The sequence below is a fragment of the Miniopterus natalensis genome, chromosome 9 (genome assembly GCF_054644295.1).
Source record: "Miniopterus natalensis isolate mMinNat1 chromosome 9, mMinNat1.hap1, whole genome shotgun sequence".
Lineage (NCBI taxonomy): Eukaryota > Metazoa > Chordata > Mammalia > Chiroptera > Miniopteridae > Miniopterus > Miniopterus natalensis.
In genome coordinates this window covers 64,396,901-64,415,281 of record NC_142089.1, presented here as the reverse complement: position 1 = coordinate 64,415,281, position 18,381 = coordinate 64,396,901, and positions in this window count along the sequence as shown.

The following is an 18,381-nucleotide window of genomic DNA, read 5'->3' as shown; positions in this document are numbered from 1 at the left end:
TTCTGATTCCATTTTCAGGAGGAAAGAGTGATCAATTAGGTATATCTGCTATAGGGAATGGTCATCAGTGTGCCACTGGACTCTTCCCCTAGAGGTGTCTACCACACTGCTGGTTGGTTCAGGGGTAGGGAACCAACTTAGGTTCATCCATATAATTTGTTTCCTGGAAATTTTGGGGAAAAAGGAAAGAGCTAGTGAAAAAGATAACTCATCAAAAGTTTGTACATGTAATATTGAACTCAGGAAGTTTAGATGGCCACATTTTCTGAAATGGGAAGAAAGAATATTAGCAGAAATAGAGAAGAATTTTTTGTGGAGAGGGGAGCAAAGGTAGAACCAGGTGTATTTCTAAAGGTATTGGACGCTCCAAATCTGATCTGTCGTTTAAGGCCCCACCGCACACATGCACTTGTTTTTTGTGAGACTGCCCACTCTCATTTCAGTATGTGGGCTACGTAGAACTGATTTCTATCACCTGTGAACATGAGTGAATGATTTTATTTCAAACTTTAAATATAACCTAGGATTTTTTGTTTTTGTTTTTGCTTTTATGTTTACAGTCTTCATTGAATTTACATTTGGGATATATTGTAACTTTTAAATTCTACTTTATAAAAAAAAAATTTAATATAATTTTACCTTGGTTTATCTCTACCCTCCCTTTTCAGATCATGGTGAATATAATCTGTAGGTAACAAAAGTTCTGACACTACTGGATTAATTTGGTTTTTAATATTTAAATAACCTTGTTTCAAAAATTAATTTTTTTTAATTTGTTACTACATTTACTGGTATTTAGATACATTTCTATGTGCTACTGCTATTTCTTCATTCTTACATTTTAACTTACAGTTCATGGCATTCATAGCTAGAATGCATTTTGAGTAATTGTTTCAGGAATTGTGCATGGTGGTACCTAAATAGCTTTAGGTACCACCTAAATGACATGTGAATGATACCACAGTGTGTGTAGCATTTGTTACCAGTGCCTGCCCGTATCCCTCAGACCACGTTTTCCGGTACGCTGCAGACACTTGCCAACTGCCAGGACCTGCATCTCTGTGCCCAAGGGATTTCTCGCAATCCACAGAAAGCATTCTTCCTTTGTCTATGCTGTAGCCTAAAAGTGCCAGGGAATCAACAATGCCAGAGAGAAGCTCTCAATCAATGATTAATGATTGACATGCGATAGGATGGGAATGTCTCAGCTTCTTCACCCTTCAAATGGAATAATTCGGAAGCACGAATTTCTAATTTTTTATTGAGGCAAAATTTACATCACATAGAGTTAGCTATTTAAAGTTGGAATTCGGTGGCACTTGGTGCACTCACAATATTGTGCAACCAATACCTCTGTGTCAAAAACATTTTCGTCCCCCCAAAAGGAAACCCAGTACCATTAAGCAGTCATGCCTCATTCCCTCCTCCCCACAGCCCCTGACAACCAGTCATCTGCTGTCTGCCTCCATGGATTTACCTATTTTGAATACTTCATGTCAATGGAATCATATAATATATGAGCTTTTGTGTCTGGTTTCTTGAACTTAGCGTAATGTTTTGAGATTCGTCCACATTGTAGCACGTATCAGTGCTTCATTCATGTGATTGAGGAGTATTCCATGGAACAGATACGCAGCGCTTTGTCCATTTATCAGTTGACAGAAGATTGGTTTATTTCTACCTTTTGGCTCTTGTAAATAATGCTTTCATGAACATTCATGGACAAGTTTTTGTTTGCATATATGTTTTCAATCATTTTGTGTATATGCCTAGTTGTGGAATTGCTGAGTCATGTGGCAGTTCTATTTTAATTTTTTTGAGGAACTGCCAAATTGTTCCATTTTACATTCCCACCAGCACTGTAAAGAGGTTTCACATCTTTGCCAAGACTTGTTATTTTATCCCTTTTAAAAAAATTCTAGCCGTAGCCATACTAATAAGTGTGAAGTGGTATCTGTGGTTTTGATTTGCATGTCCCTAATGATTAACTACGTTGAGCATTTTTCCTGAACTTATTGGCTATTTGTATATCTTTTTGGGAGAATTGTCTAGTCAAGTCCTTTGCCCATTTTCTTAATGTTTCTCTTTTTGTTGTTCAGCTGCAAGAGTTCTTTATATATTCTGGACACTCTGTTTATATATTCCAGATATATATTTTAAAAATATTTTCTCCCCTTCTTTAAGTTGTACTTTCACTTTTTTCATATTGTCTTTTGATGCACAAATTTTTAAAATTTTGATTAAGTCTAATTTATTTATTTTTTCTTGTGTTGTTTGTGCTTTTGTCATACCTAAGAATTTGCTGCCAAGGCCAAGGTCAAAGATTTAGAACTAACTGTTCCTGTATTGTTTCCCAGTGTTCCCAAATTCAGTTAATTTCAGTGGTAGCTGCCTTAATAATTCACATCTTATTGGCTACCTTCCTTGCCTTTCTGTACCACTTCCCACTGCTCCCCTGGTGTTCCCATATTTCCAAAATAAACTACTCGCTCTCAGCGTCTTGGCTCAGGGCCTGATTCCAGGAGAGACCAAACTAAAACATTCAGGTTGAGGGTCACAATCTCTTTTTTCTCAGAACCCTGCTGAAATTTTGCCAATGTCTTCTGTCATTCAGCGTCATAAGGAAAAATGATGCAATCTTGATCTTTTTTAAAATTTAAAACAATTACATTTTTCTCTGTGCAGGTATTGTAAGATCTTTAAAAATTTACAAGATAAAAAACAATAAATTGTACAGCATATATTAACTGTATTTCCTTATCAAAAATTATTTTCTATGACCTTTTTGTCTCCACATAAGTATATGTCTTGGTTCAAAAAAATTGTTGTTAATCATTATTTCTCTATTTTTAAACATTTGAGACAAATACAAATAATAAGAATCTTCATTCTTTGCCCATTATGATTCTCATCTTCATTTTCTGCCCTGGTAATCCTACTCTGAGTTGCTTGTATTTTAAAGCTTACATAATTTTGGTTTGACTACATTTCTCTTTTTTCTCTGCAAGGCGTTTGTCTCATATTTTATTATTATATGAGACAAGGCATTTTGTCTCATATAATCCTATTTTATCATATTTTATTTATAACATGAAAGACTTGCATTTTAAATTAGCCTGTTTCCTGTGGTAAAACCTTTGGAGGTGCACTCTTTGCTTAATTATTAGAGCTACAGATTTCTTTTTCAGTATGCTGAATTGATATGCAGGCCCTGTAATGCCATTTTTAAATTTAGGACTCTTTTTGCAGAACGAGCTTCATTCAGCTGAACAGATTGCCAACAAGTGCATGCTGCTCTGCTTTGAAACATAAAGTTTCCCTCTCAAATCTGTAGCCTAAGGGCAAGCTGATCTTCATAACTGCACGTGAGATTTATAGTCTTGAGCTTTAATTTATACTTACTGAGTGTTGCTCTCCCAGACTGTGGGAAGAACTTCCTTTGCAACTTTTGCCTGTTTTCTAAGAGTGAGGAGGTGTCTGTTTTCCCAGGAACACAACAGCCCTTCCACTGGCCTGTCTCATCCCCTCCCCCGCACATTGCTGATATCCTTAAGAGGGAGCATCTCTATTATTCATCTCTTCCAGCCCTGTTCCACCTTTTTTTGTTCCTCTTTTGCAATTTTAATCTGTGACGTGTCTGCAGAAAGATAAGTTCCGATGTTTGAATTTGGGGAAGAACCAAAGAGGGCGTTCGAAGGGTTAGTGGGGTGCGAGGAGCAAGGAGAGTCTAAGTCCCCTGCTCAGAATTGATTTTTGCTCTTTTCTTAATGAGGTATAATTGACACACAACATTATATTAGTTTCAGGTGTACAACATATCGATTGACATTTGTATATATTGTCAAATGATCACCACAGTAAGTCTAGTTAACATCTGTCACCTATAGAGTTATAGAATTTGTTCTTGGTCCGATGACAACTTTTAATATATACTCTTAACAACTTTTAAATACGCAATACAGTATTATTAACTATAGTCGTCATCCTGTACGTTACATTTCCATGACTTATTTATTTTATACCTAGAAGTTTGTACCTTTTGACTTCTTTTTCCATTTTACCAACGCCCCACCCCCTGGCAACCACCAAGCTTAGCTTTTTTTTTTTTTAATTCCACGTATAAGTAAGATCATACAGTATTTATCTTTATCTGACTTATATCACTTTGCATAATGTCCTAAAAGTCCATCTGTGTTGCAAATGGCATTTCATTTTTTATGGCTGAATAATATTCATATATATATAAATTTCTTTATGCACTCATTCATCAATGGATACATAGGTTGTTTCTTTATCTTGGCTATTAGAAATAACGCAGTGGGCATAGGGGTGCATTTATCTTTTTAAGTTAGTGTTTTTGTTTTCTCCAAATAAATACCCAGAAGTGAAATTGCTGGATTATATAGTAGTTCTACTTTTAAGTTTTTCAAGGCTGCTCCGTACTATTTTCCATAGTGACTGTAGCAATTTATATTCCCACCAACAGTGCACAAGAGTTCCCTTTTCTCCGCATCCTTGCCAACATTTGTTATTTTTTGCCTTTTGATAAAGCCATGCTAACAGGTGTGCAGTGATATTGTGGTTTTGATTTGCATTTCTCTGATGACTAGTGTTGTTGAGCATTTTTTATGTACCTACTGACCATCTGAATGTCCTCTTTGGAAAAATGTCTCTTCAGATTTTCTGCCCCGTTTTGAATCAAATTGTTTGATTTTTTTTTTTTTTTTGGTATGGATTTATATGAGTCCTTTATATATTTTGGATATTAGTCTCTTATAAGACATATACTTTGCAAATATTTCCTCTAATTTATTGTTTCAGGTTTATTTTGTTGATGGTTTTTTTTCTGTGCATAAGATTTTTAATTTGATACAGTCCCACTCATTTTGCTTTTGGTGTCGTACATAAAAAAACACATTGCTAAGACTAATGTGAAGGAGTTCACCACCTGTTTTCTTCTAGGAGTTTTATGGTTTCAGCTCTTACATTCAAGTCTTTAATCCATTTTGAGTTCATTTTTGTGTATGGTGTAAGATATCAGTCCAGCAGTCCAATTTCTTTCTTTTTTTTTTTTTTGCATGTGGCTGTCCAGTTTCCCAACACTATTTATTGAAGAGACTATCCTTCCCTCATTCTTGGCTACTTTGTCATAAATTAATTGGCCACATATGTGTGAATCTATTTCTGGGCTCTTTATTCTGTTCCTTTGATCTATGTGCCTGTTCGTATGTTAATACTGTATTATTTTGATTACTGTAGCTCTGTAATATAGTTTGAAATCAGGGAGCATGATGCCTCCAGCTTTGTTCTTTCTCAAGATTGCTTTGACTAGTCAGGGTTCCTTTTCCAGAAGTCTGCAAAGAAACTGATTTTTTATTCTCACCCATCTGCACTGTTACCTCAATGGTTAGTTGGAAAGAATCACATCCTAAAATTGAAAAACAAAACAAAACGCAGCATGTGAAACTATGAATTTATATTCTGTGTTGGGAAAACAGTAGGCAGTGGATAATCTGTGAGGACTCAGACGGAGTGCACTTCAGCCCCTGTGCCTTCTCCTAAGATTTGAAGGTCATGGGTGGAACCTGGTGCCCCAGCCCCAGAGAAGAAAACAATAAAATAATGAAGGAGGAGCTTAAGAGCAGCTAAACATGCCTAAAGAAGGAATTTTACTAGCTTGTTGCTTCTCCACTTCTAAGTATTGAAAAGCAGCTGGCTGTTTTTAAAAAATGTAATCCTTTGTCTATCTTGGAGTTGACAAAGCATGTTCTATTTAAAGGAGCTTTTTACATTTTCAAAGGAGAAAATAAAGGGGGTGTGGGTTGCATGTTATATGAGGAAACTTTTTTAAACCTTCACAAAATACATATGTTGCAAGAAAATAATTGCGAGGGGGAGAAGCAAATGAGCCAGGGTTTTCTTATTTTCTGCATAGTCTCTTGACCTGAGTTCTAATCTTGAACCACTGCCATATAACTTGGCAGGTCATTTTATTTGTTTGGATCTCAGGGATTCATGATCTTTTGGAATTCTTCCTGGGGTTTTTTAATGTGCACATCTTCTATTCTGAATTCCCTCCTGTGACCTCATCAAATTCTCAAATGACATGGGAGAGGAGTTCACACTGCATTTGGTTGTGTAGGACCCACCAGGATGGGAGTGGATTCAGAGTCATGGTCTTACAATTTTATCTTACCTTTTGTCTGCTTTCTCAGCATAAGTGAGGCAGAGACTTGAACTGAGATGAACTGGCTTCATCCCATTCTGGACAAAACAAATACCACCTGGCAAGAGCAAATATTTAGAGGAACAGACATGGTTTGACTGTTGTTTCTATTGAAAGCACATGTCTTCATTTAGCTGATAAATTCTTCAGCCTTAGAGCTTGGGAGAGACATCAAGAACTCATCTCTTGTGTTCCCTTGACTCTTACAGCAAAATTCTACTATCCCAGATAAATTGGTACACAGTCAACCTTTGACTAGCCAAATAAATGTAAGCATAATGTGGCATACATTACCTATATCAGCAAATAATTCATGAATTAAATATATAAGGCCTTGGCTTAGGTAAAGAAAAAAAATTGCATATTTCATGAATCCTAAGATACCTATTTTTATATCTTAAGATCTCTCGAATTAGAATGCACTTTACAATTGATACTATGTCATAATCTTTATTGGCAGTGTCATTTGGGGGAGATATGATTAAAATATTAAAAATCATTTTATTTTAAAATTAGATAAAATATAGAATTTCTTGAAAAGTTTTGTCTTGGTAGTTCTAAGAATGAAGAGGCAATATAAACTAAACTTAGAAAGTAAACTTAAGAGTATTAGAGATGAAAGTTTTATAAATTAACTTTAATGATATGTGTTTGATTCTCTTGCCTCTTGTCAGTTTTTTGAGTGCAGGAATTCACTGTGTACTTTACTTATTTAATACAAACTAATCTATTGTGAATATTTGTTAACTACATTCTCATAACACAAATAACAAGTAGTCATTTATTATGAGGGAACAAGACCACCGAAAAGGAAAAGAGAAACGCAGCATTAAAATTCCAACTTACCATTTTAACTCACCAATTTAATATAATAGCATTATTTTTGAATTATCTCATACAAGAATTTTCCCATCTGAAACCTAAATATTGAATTAGGGAAATGCCATTAAGTACTTTTGGAATCAAGAATTTCTTACACCAGTGATTCTCAAACATGGTTGCACATTAAAATCACCTAAGAAGCTTTCAGAAAACATCAGTACCCAAACAAAACTCAAATAAAATCAGAAATAAAAAAGAGAACATCACTACCTATTTTACAGAAATAAAAAGTATTATAAGGTAGTACTATGAACAATTGTATGTAAACAAATTGGATAACTAGATGAAATGGACAAATTCCTAGAAAACATAAACCTTGGCCATCTCTGGTCACTAAGGCCAGTTTTGTTCATAACTGAGTACATCTAAGGAGGTGGTGTCATGCACAGCTTAAGAGACAGGCCTTCAGGGTCAGACTGTCTCAGTTTGGATCCTAATGTTGCCATCATGTCTGTATAACACTGAATGAGATAGTTGATCTCTCAGTGCTTCAGTTTCCTTGGAGCAACGGCAGTGTCATAACTGTACCTAACTCAGAGAAATGTTGTGAAGATTAAGTGATAAAAACCATGTACAGTTCTCTGAATAATGCCTGAAACATTAAACACCCAATACATGTAGCTCTTATGATTGCAATCAATTTTTAAATATTAGCCCCATTTTATGATTATCCATTTTTATAGTGCTTTTATCAATTTCTAGATTGTGTTTTTCCATTATCATGCTGGAAAGTGATACCAAAATGCCAGTAGTGGGCAAGGCCTAAGTTGATCTCTTTATCTCATTGATGTTTCTGTGAGCAGCTCTATCCTAATTCTCCTGGAGGCTATCGTTGTGAAAGAACGACTCACGTTATCCACAGCACCAAAATTTATCCTGTAATTTCATGCAAAGTGATTTCACATAAAAAAAATGTTTTCCTAAAATATGTGCACAGGCTATTGTAATATTTGTGGTTGCAAAATGAAAGCTATTCCTTCCTTTTGCTACACCCTTCAATATTTGCTCAGGTGCAATTTGATTTCCACATGAACTGATTCCCAAAACTTACCGGAGAGTCACAGAGCAGTTGTCATTCTGGCCTCTAGTAACTTCTCAAATAAAATCATTTCCCCAAAAAATGGTTACATAAAGCACCTCCAATAAATCTCTCTGTGTGTTTGTGCCTTATTGTAAACCCCATCGGCAATCTGCCTTTAAGCATGAGCACATTTTTAATCAAGCGGTAAAACACTCCGAGCATAAAGGTCATCAAAGCTGGAGCTGCAGTGAACTGTTTTGTCCCCTGATGGAGGAGCTGGGCTGGAGAGTCTACTGCAATTGCCCCAAAGTTCTGTTCCCTGTGCGCCTGACTGCACCTCCCCGGTGACAGTGAAGAACTTTAAGGAGATAATTCTAATTTACTTATATGAGGGCCCTTAACTCTAGAAGGAAAAGTTTTTGTCTTAATGAAGGAAATGCTCACAAAGTCTACCCACCAAAGACCTCCTTCTTTAAGGCCTGTATGAGTCATAAAATAGTGAGTAATAAGATAAAGCACAGTTAATACATAGATTTTATATTTACAAAATGCAAAAAAGAAGAGGTAGACAAATTCTGCAAAGGAGCTTGGAACTCATGCTCTTGCAGCTCTGGGCCTCTGTCATCAGGGTTCCATTGGACGTATTGGTCACCAGTGAGTCTTCCACAAAAGCAATGGCTTCTGAACTTGAAGAGTCCACTGGCATTTTATGCCCAGTTGTTTGCTGACTTCTCCTCAACTAAGTCAGATGTATTCTCTAATAAGACTGTAGTTGGCAACGTTTCACTGACTTTTGACATGGCTATGTGTAATAACACAAAGGAAAATAAAGAATAAACTAAACCTGCCCTTTCATTGGCTTTAAACAGGGATGTGACTAATAGGTGAAGTAAAATAACTTTTTTAAAGTAAACACTTTTTCAAATGCATAGTAGTTTACTTCCAACATGTGAGATTATATCCTTATTTCTGTAGCTACATCTATGTGTACGTGTGTGCGTGTTTACATGTGTTTCTATGATGCTGATTTCTACACTATGACTTAAAAATAAATATGTAGGCAGAGTTTACAGTTAGCAGGTCGATGAGGCATTTAAAGCAGTCTGCAAGTTTAAAAGACCGCATAGAATTCTGCAAATCTGGGTAGTACTTCAAGGATAATCATGAGTCATCACTGATCTAGAATGTAAGGCGATGTTACTTTGAGGGAATGTGTAAACAATGAGCCTAAGGAGACAAATTAAGAAAGAAGAAGAGAAAGAGCTAGGGGAGGCTGGCCTCTACACATTACTTAATCACCACATTTCTATTGTGATTGAGTATCGTGGTCCAAATGCTTGGTATTGTGTTGACACTTATAGGAAAAATACAGAGAACATTAGTTTTTTTATCTAATATCTTAAATTCACATCTAAGTCAAAACAAATTAGAAGAGATCCCACCAATAACTGCTATTCCTATTTGTCTTGGCCATTAGGACACATTTGACAAAGAGCCTAATTTCTCCATTCCCATCTTTTCCAAATGCCATGTCCAAAGTTATTCAACTATCATGTGCTGCGTGGTTCTTGAGAACTAGTGTCCTACATCATTGCCTCAAATCAGCTCTTCTCTTTCATGGAGCCTAAGACATCCCATTTTCTTTCACTTTCATTTTAAAATTAATTTCCATATACAGGAAAATTATAGAAAAATAATTTCCATAATTATTTTTGGGTGGTCAAAAGTAGGTTAATAATAATAATAATTAATTAATAAGACAAGAATAAACTCTGTAAACCTACCATTGCCCATCCCAATATGAACAACTGTAAACCTACTTTTGCTCTACCATGTATATATCCCAACTTCTTTATCCACTTATCTATCCATAGGTACTTAGGTGGTTTCTATGTCTTGACTATTATAAATAATGCCACTATGAACATGGAGGTGGAGATATATTTTCAAATTAGTGTTTTCATTTCCTTTTGTTTCAGTTCTGAATTCTGTTCCACTGGTCTATTTGTCTGTTTTTATGCCAATACCATACTATGTTGATGAAGATAGCAATTTTTAAATAAAGCCACTGAATTGAGTTACATTTACGTTTACATCTGAATGGGGTCTTGGTGACTATTTAGTCCCACTTCCTCATCTAATAAAAGAAGCACCTGAAGTCCAGAGAGGCAAAATGTCTTATCTCTGTGTGGCGGCAGCAGAGCCGGAAGCGAATTTCAGGACTCCCACCCCCCCCAACCCCAGCCTCTCTGACCTGGCTGCCAAGCCCTGAACTCCCCTGTGCTGAATCACTAGGGAGGAATATTAAAGTCCTATATTCCTGTCTATGGCCCGTCACTGTCACTAGTGGTGGCCACTTTGAAGAAATCACTCAGACTCTGTGTCATGCTTTGCATTTACAAAAATGCATAATCCGAAAAAATAAAATAAAATTTAAAAAAAAGAAAAAAATTCATAATCCTTCATTTCTTGTCAATCCATTTAAAGAGAGAGAGAGAGGAAATTCACTGGAATAAAGAGGTCCTTTCTAAGTAGAACTTCTGAAAGTATCATTTAGAAATTGAGTTGTTCTCAACCAGGAGTAACATGATCAAAAGAGGAAATAAATTCCTTCAGTCTTTATAGCATCAAGAAGACTCTATTTCTTACCCTCCAAGAGCATCATTCAATTGCCTACAGTGATACCAACTCAATGGACCACCTATCCCAATTAAGCAGCAGAGCATGCTAATTATCATTAGACTAAATTGGTTTCCCAGTTCAGCAACTTCTCTGATCAAGTCTGCCCCCAGTTAAGTGGCATTTATTGAACCACCTGAATCTTGCTTAAAAGAAGCAAAAGAAAATTTCCTATCTCAAGTTCATCAAATATAAACTAGTCTCACCAAGTCACACTAGCCAGTTTCTAATTCATTTTGCAAAGTGGACACTGAAGTTGGGTACAATAAGCATATCTTCTCCAATAAGACTGAACATTTTATTAAAATCAAGTAAGATTAAGCAGAACACTTATAATAATAATTAGTAACTTTACAAAATTCAACAAGTATTTATTAAAGTGTTTGCCCTGTTCTTCTTATACAAGTTTTTCCACCAAGGTCTTATGATTATTTCATCCTTTCAGATTTTCTATCCTTGAAATACACTATGTTTGGTCATAACACATTCTTGAAAGTAGGTAAGCATAAGGAAAAGAGAAATTATGCTCTTGGGCTCAACTTTCCTAGAGAAATGTATGTGCATAATAGTTCCTTTGTTTAAGTTACATCAGTAAACTAGATGAACATAAAATCTGGTATTTGAGGACAGCTCAGAACAAGGAGATCTTGGCCAAATGGGCCTCATAATCTGCATAGGTTTATGAAGGTCAGGGTTGAGTATAGACTAGGAGATGCCCCTCCTTCTGGAAAGCTGGGCATTTGGGTGGCATGTGATATAATCACATGTGTCCGGTGTTGAAACTGTGACTCTGGAGTAATTGTTCCAAGTCTGCTCAGAGCGCTAGTGGGCTCTTGGGACTCAAGGAGACAGATGAGCCTTTTTGAGTCTGTCTTGAAGAAGTTTAGAATTTTCACTTTAGACTCTCCCTGCCAATGTAAGAGCATAGCATCAGAGAAAATGCATGACTCCTAAATTCCTATTTTCCTCAGTTCCCCCAAGAAAATGGCAAGAGAAAAGGTGGCAAGAGCTGTCAGAATCAGGCTGTGTTCTGGTGCCACATTTCTTTGCAGGGCAGTAAAACTGTTCACGGTCTCTCTGGGAAAGAATGTAGTGGTTACAGAGGCCTTGGTGAAGGTGTGGGTGGGTGACGAGGGCAGAGACCCTCCCTGCTAGCACAACATGTGTGGCACCAACAGTGGAAACACAAAACAGTAAATCACACAGCATGCTGTCCACTGGTCTTACCAAGGCCTTGTTTTTGGTAAGTATACCAGATCGTCAAAAATTTGAGATCAGCAGTGAAACCGGTAAAAAGACCAGTGGCACACTGAGTGGGAGAGAGGGGTGACAGGGTGACAACACACGGACAAGGGCATGAGGAGAGATCTACTTGGGGAGAGCTACTGCAGCACTCTCCTTGATGAGTTTGAAAGGGGCTACCAAGGAATTCAAGGTTGAGCAACATGAAAAAACTAATCTTATGAAGTTGGAGATTGTCTGGAAGACAATCCTTGTCTCAGAAGCAAGGAAAGAACCAAGGACCACCATCTCCCAGAAACCCCCCTCCCCCCTTTTTTTTTTGGCATTCTAATGATATTGCATGAGAGGGTATTCTTATGGTAGCAACAAAGAATAATAATAAATAATAATAATAATAATAAATATAGTTATGTTTAATCTCAGTTTTCTCTGGACTGGCTTAAAATACTGCAAATTTAAGCTGAGTGTTTCAAAAAAAAAAAACACTAATGTACAACATAAATACTTTCACTTTTCTTAGGAAACAAGCACGTTTTGTGTAAGAGTTGATGGAGCCTATTACAATAGTAGAGGCCTCTATTAATAACATCAAAACACAGAAAGTAACCTACATTTCTAGGATGCTATATAACTAATTAAAAATCAGTCCTCCTAGTAGTATGTGAAATTACCTCAAATATAATTTCTGTACATCTGCTCATAAGTGAATTAAAGTGTTCTGGCCTAAAGCAAAATTGCTAAGTAGAATCACTGAAAGTAGAGCCGGAAGGAATCAGAGATCACTTATTCCCAGGCACTCGTTTTACATCTAAGGAAATGAGCCTTTAATCATTAAAGATTTGGCCAGAGAAGAACCAACTTTCCCAATTATTATCTGTACTATTTCAGTTACCCTTGGTGGAAACCTCTTACAGACTTTCACTATGTTTTCTGGTTCCTCCCATCTTACCAAAACTGGAAAAGATTTGATAACAGTTATTCATTGCTGTGTTTTCTAAAGGCTTTGGCCCCAGATTCAGTCAGACAATATATCCAATACTTTGATATGCTCTATCTGCGACCGCAAACCTCTCTGAGGAAATAAGGGGAACTTCATTTCTGGACTTTGTCAGGTAGTGGGGAAGAGTAGAGAGGGACCATGGGCTACTCCAAGTGTCGGAGAATCATTCCATGACTTCCCAGTGAACATATGATTGAAGTTCAACTGTAAAATGAGTGGAAAAAAGAGGCTCTGAACATTGTTAAACTAGTTAACTAATAACAGAACATTAAAAGCTATAAAGATCTGTCAAAAAGTAGTACTAATTACAGTTATTTATGTGGACTACTAAACTGTTGGTCTGAAATGTCATGGAACAGCACATATCATTAAATATGTGTAAGATTAAGTTTGTCGTATATTGTATTTCATTCATTTTCTGTCAAGAGCAATTGTCAAACACCTGTTATACACAAGATCACTATTTTTGTCTTTGTTTTTCCACTGATCTCCAATTTTCCCCTTTAGTGCTCCCCAGTCTGTGTCCTTGTCTCTGGTGATCATAAGATAGTCCTGTAATATCTGACTTAAATGGTTGTCTACAAAAGCTATTCCCTACCTTTGCTAAAGAAACCAAATTTTGTTGAGAAACAAACGTTTTTATGTTGTTGTTTTTCATACAGCAACGTCCTTGAGGGAAGGACAGACCTAACTCTGATAAATTTACTTATCTAAATCAATTGTGGTAATTTCATTTTATTTATCAAAGATCTATTTACAACGGGCCATATGACCCAGATCTGGCTAACAAAATTTGAGGGTAAGATTGCTGGGGGAACTTCAGATAAATGTTTCTTAGCTCTTAAAAAGCATCCAAAGGAAAATATGGGTATTTTTTTCACCATATTTTGACCTTTGACATTGAAATATAAGAATGTGATGCCTGAAGCTGTAGCAGCCCTCTCTAGACCATGAGGAGAATTAACACATCCACTGAGAATAGCAGATAAGAGAGACGGAAAGACCCTGTATCCTAGATGTTATGTTTGAACTACTGAATTATCTAACCCTAGAGCCATCCTACCTACGATCAACATTATATAAGGTAACAAAATTTTCTTATTATTTAAGCCACTTTGAATTAGACTTCTTATTTGTGCTAAGTGCATTTAATGATAGAGTAGCAAACTGGTTAAGTGAAATGAGTTTTGGAGTCAGGCAAACTTGCGTTGAAGGCCTTGTTCCCCCACTTGCAATCTATGTGACTCTCTGTGTTTTTTATCCATAATGTGTAAAACGCATAATAGTGTGCCTAACGCGTTGTTTGCTCAAAGAGAGTTTGCTAATAATTAAATAGTGGTTTTAGGTGATATCAAAAATTAACAAAGTAAAAAAAGGTAGTTTGAGACAGCATAGAGGGACCTGGAGAGTATTGTGCTAAGCGAAATAAGCCAGTTAGAGAAAGACAAGTAGCACATGATCTCACTCATATGTGGAATCTAATGAATAAAATAAAGAGGTGAACAAAATAGATTTAGAAACATTGAAGCATGCAACAGACTGACGTATTTCAGAGGGAAGAGGGACATGAGGTGGGAAGAGATTAACCAATGAACTTATATGCCTATTAGCATCGCAGATGGACACGGACAACTGTGCAGGAAGGCCTAAGGAGGGGGGCAGGAGTGGGGTGGGGGAAAAAAGGGACATCTGTAACACTTTTAACAATAAATATCAATTAAAAAGAAAAAAAGATAGAAGGAACATCAAGAACAATATCGAGGTATAAACCAAGCCATTCTGACCTAAATTTCTTTTTTAAATTCCAAAAGTCACCTTTTAAGAGCATTGAGTTGGAACTGAGACGCTTCTACAGACTACGCCAGAGTTCTGACTGTATCTAGGCCTGAAATGCAGAAAAGCAGTAACTAAAAGAAATTTCTTCTGAGCATCTTTCTGACATGCGGCTATGTCCTTTGGATTATACCAAAAGGAATAATGGAACAAAATAGAAGTGAAGCTTGAGAAAACAAAGCTGATGTAAAACTTTGATTAAAAGTACGCATACATCATGTTTGTTAAGCGGCAAAATTTTATTCCATAATTCAAAAAGATTTTACTGTCAAATTGCTAATTTCCTTGCCACCTAAGGCATTTGTTGGTATATAAAATTGTGTTGGGGGGGGGATGCAGTACTCCTTCTCTCATCCCCAGTGTATTAAAAGTAAAATCAATCAAATTTTGCTTGGAGTAAAGCAAAAACTGGTAGAAGAAACGCACATTAAAATATCTACTGTAGCTCATTGAAACTTGTAGTCTTTACCCCAGTTGTCTTTAAATTATTATATTCTCAAAATATCCTCAGTTTCCCTGAGTATTATATTTAAAGCATACATCTTTATGAAATGGAAATTCAGACTGAAGAAAATAGTACTTTGAGATGATTTTATTTGAATGCCATTCTATACAGATTTCTAACATCCCGATTTACAGAAGATATCTGATAAAGCTTTCCAGGGTGTTGCTCAAGGGAAGCAGATGTGGAGGAACTGAGTTCTGGTACATGCAAGAGAACCATCTTTGGTGCTGTCCATTATCTGAGTCTTCTACCGAAAGGTATGATGCACACATTAATGCCTAAGGGAGCAGGTGTTTTCAGGTTTGTGGACGCAGAGTGAAAGGTGAGGGCTGGTGGTGCACTGCCAGGCTAAACAGCCATCTCAGATGGTGGATAAAGAAAAACTGAATTTATTCAAGGAAAAGGGGATGGGGGTGGGGATATCCGAAGGGAAGGGCTAAGGTACTGAGTCAAAAGGGACTGGATCCGTGACGGCAGCAAAAATATACTTGGGACAGTGAAATAAGGAAGAGCATACAAGCAGCCACAGGAGAGCCTGGGCCGGGCTGCTCTGGCTCACTGAGAAGTTAGAGAAAAGGGGCCTTGGAGACGGGTTCAGGAGGTAAACCCAAGATGAACTGCCACTGCCCATTCTCCCCTGGTTGCAAGTCTTGTGGGGTCCCCTCAGAGGGAAGAAAAGGGAAGAAAATGGCACTGGCCTGCTCCCCTAGTGCGGAGCGTGCATTGGGTCCTTTGTCCTGAGCCTATTTATCTCTTTCTTGCAGGTGGAAGTCTTAGGGGAGGGCTCAGGGGAGGGTCTCAATAGAATATTCAGCAGCCTTCCAGGTATATGCTTTCAGGGTCCTGGTCTCCACTGATTGGTTGGTGCCAAGGCAGGGGGTCATTTGTCAATGTATCTGGTCCCAATACATTGGCCAGGGCGCCGCTTCTCTGGTTTTGCTGCTTTTCTGGGCTTGGAGCTGAAATACGACTGAGGCCTAGATGTTATCTTTAGGGGGGAAGCCCTGGTGAGTCTCTGCACCTGAGTTGGCCTCTGCTCATGTGGGTCTAATGCAGAATTGACACTGATAACCTGTCTTGTTTTTACTTCTTCAATTCTTTCCCTTAAAACACAAAGCAAAAAACAAACAAACAAAAAACCTTCTCTGGTAAGTTTAAGTACAAAGAGACAATGTGCTTGAAAGTGATTTGAAGCCAAGTACTTGGGTGGCAATCTATAAGGCAAATTAGACTGGGTAAATACCTTAGAGGATCAATTGATAATTAGGCCATGCTTCTTATCCAAAAATCAAGGAATAGTAAAGAAATGTGTAGGAAAGGGATTCATTCAACAAATAGTGAATGATTACTATGTGCCAGGATGTAGGATGGGTGTGGGGGACACGTATGTTCTCTCAGAACTTTCAGTGAAATTTACTGTTCAAAACTCATTCCACACATATATTAGGCTGATGTTATTTTCCACATTAAAGTATTAATAATGAAAATAATGATTATATTTCAAAAAAATTTTTAATATTTATATTGGTTCTATCCCAAGAAGCATTTTATATTTTGTCTTATTTTTAATGAAAAACGTATTGTTCTAGGAGAATCTCTACTAGCAGCTGCTAAAAAAAGAAGGTGGTCCTGGGATATTCCAGAGATCTCTGGCTGAGGGACATTCTCTGCTGATTTACAAAGTGGCAATCTGATTTTCTTTCCCACACCTGGAGGAGCTCAACAAACAGCAGCTTGCAGGTGTCACCCAAGTCTGGCTAAGGCAGGCTCCAGTGAGTCTAGCCAAGATCTGTCTTAGCTATTTGCTGTCCTGGAGGGGCCTGCCTCCCATAAACTTGAGCTTGAGTGCCTGTATGTGGGTGGCTGAGCGTATATAACACTCCTCCATGTAACTCTCCATCCATTTCAGCATCTAAATAGTAGTCAAGCACTTAAAATAACACTGAGACACGTTCCAGCTTGCCCTGCCACTCAAAGAGAAAGGGGGGAAAAAATGGAAACCCAGCATTTCAGAACCCCAAGGGCTTGCTGATTTGTTAGGTTTATCGGTTCAGAGGATTAAAAAGGCAGAAATATTAGGAAGAAAGAAGAAAAAAGAAAGAGCCAGCATATCCACTGAAGCAAATCTAATGGGCTGCGAGGGCACAGGAGAAGGGGTTCTACTACCTGAGCACATCTTATTTATTATTCTTGCTTCACAATTTAAAAAATTTAAAAAACTAATAATTTCCTAGACACTTTTCTTTTTTTGCTATGCTAGTCACATTCCCCAAATCCTTTATCAACGCTGCTCTGCATATGAATGGGCTATAATTGAACTGTCACATTCATGAAGGTCAGTAACCTTTCATTAGGAGGAATGTGTCTTTCTTGATAAATTATGAAGTCCCTGAGGAATTGAAAGCATATTTAAAAAAAAAAAATTCTCTCTACTATACCTTGAAAAACAAACTGCATGTTTTTCTCTATTATTTCAGGGTTGCTGGGGTGGAAGACAGCTATTGTTTGTGTTTCTCTTTAATATGTTTTTTGTGGGGCTTTTTGGGGTGTTTATTTTGTTTTGTTATGTTTGGGGTTTTTTTTATCAAGGAGTGGGGACTCCCCTCCACACTCCACCAGCCTTGGCTTTTATGGTTTTTGTCAGCAGCATTATGCAGAATTGTCTAAGGCAAGCCTTTTTCTGAGTCCTTATTAAAAGTAAAATGAATAACTTGAACTCTTTCTCTAAAAAATTATAGCTGGTTATTGTCTGCTGTTTTAAAAAACAGTAATTATGGATGTTTTTCTTTCCCCTTATAGTACACTTCAGCATTTGCTAAGGAAAAGACCGAAGTCATTATGTGCAAATGAAGAACCACCTGAGTTGTGCATATTCTGTTAATCCCACCCGATGACTTGGGTGATAATTAACACAGACAAGCACTCAGCCATTCCACCTTTGTGTTAAAGACGGCTGACCCCAGAGTATTGCACATTCTGCCAGGAATGTCTAT